This window comes from Coenobita brevimanus, chromosome 30 (assembly GCF_032717465.1).
Source record: "Coenobita brevimanus isolate Jiangsu-jjx chromosome 30, ASM3271746v2, whole genome shotgun sequence".
In the NCBI taxonomy this organism is placed as follows: Eukaryota; Metazoa; Arthropoda; class Malacostraca; order Decapoda; family Coenobitidae; genus Coenobita; species Coenobita brevimanus.
Genome location: NC_136983.1, coordinates 11,485,077 through 11,486,837, shown reverse-complemented (window position 1 = coordinate 11,486,837; position 1,761 = coordinate 11,485,077).

The following is a 1,761-nucleotide window of genomic DNA, read 5'->3' as shown; positions in this document are numbered from 1 at the left end:
GAGAGTATGTTCTCCCCCCCCCCCGTTTGTTTGTTTGTTTGTTTGTCTGTTAGCAGGATTACTAAAAAACTAAAAGAGAGATTTAGACCAAATTTGGTGGGAAGATTGCCCAAATCCCAGGGAAAAATCGATAAACGTTTGGGACCGATCCAAGTAGTATTACAGATTCTGGATCCGGAAAACACTTTTTGCTAAACTATAATCACTGATGAAAAAAACAAACCTATTATGAAGGGTGGTTTGGAAATTACGTCACCCATGTCGTTGAGATGCTTTCCACTGAGTGCCCCTCTAGTTCAATCTGTTTCCTCCCTTCCCATACCATCAAATGCGGTGAGTCCAGACACGAGAAATTAAGGGATCTTGTTTTTCCCTCTCCATTGTTTGTCTCTCTTTGGGCGGGGAGTTTTCCAGCTATTTTTAGTTTTTTGTCCTTCTTACATGTCAGCATTAAAAAATCCTTACGTAACAGTTCTCACATTATCGCATTAGCTACCCCCACACGATGATGTAATGTGTTATATGCGTACTGAGACATAAGGTATATGAGAACAACGTAAGCTATCTTGTTGTTGTGCTTGGAGAACGTTTAAATAATCGCAAAACACATACCGGAAAAAACAAACAACATATATATTTCATAGGACGTATTACGTTCGCCATCACTGCCACTCACCCACCTCATCCTGCCCTCTTGCCGTTACACACTTTTTCTACCCCTCCACCCCCCCCCCCATCGTTTTACACAGACTTTGAACGTTAAACGAAAATGCTTGCATCGCCGAAGCTGCCACTCTTACAAAACCCATTATCACAGGATGGGATAGCATTGCCCTGTTTCGCCGCCATCCTCGACCATCCCACCGACCCACACTACCTCTTTTCTGTCCGACTACATGGAACACATAATTCTTTTCCCAACACCATCGCCGCCCCTCTTTCTACTCCCCCCACCACAGGATATCGGCATCCCGAACTGCTCCACCACCCACCACCATTTTTGCCCATCGCACCAAGTACTTGCCACCTGCCCCACCCATTTCTTGTTACTCAGCATTTGGAGTGCACGTCGCAATTCCTACCTGTAGCATATTCTTCACGTATCATACACAACGACCTACCGCCATCCCAATCCACTTTGTCCATTATTCTCCGCCAATTCCAACCATCCCATACAATCATTTAATACCTGAACTGACATCTCATCAGCTAATACACCGAAGGGGATGATTCTGGCCTCCTTACACATAAGATCATCTGTATTAATCCTAACTGATATGAAAGACCTAAAGGGACCTAAAGTGACCTAAAGGACCTGAAGGATCATCCCTCAAAATACACTGCATTAACTGGGCAGATTTTTGGTACACGCCTTTACAGGAATAATCTCAGTCAATAGTAAACAGAGCTTTACCTGCTTGACGTAAAATGAAACGATGCCCTTTAAGAGAAATAAACTAATCCTGATCTGATCTGACTAACTTGAACATCAATAACTAGATCCCATATAAGCTGACATGAGTGGTCATGATATGACCTAAATTCTCTGTCTGTCTGTTTGTCTGTCTGTCTCTCTGTCTGTCTGTCTGTCTGTCTCTCTCTCTCTCTCTCTCTCTCTCTCTCTCTCTCAGGGCATATACCAGTGGGCCCAATTGGAAGTGAAGGATCTGAATGGACCTAACTGGACTTAAATGGCCATGAACTAACCCGAACTTTCTCGAACAAACCTGAACAAAGGAGCTGATTGGACCTAACCAATCC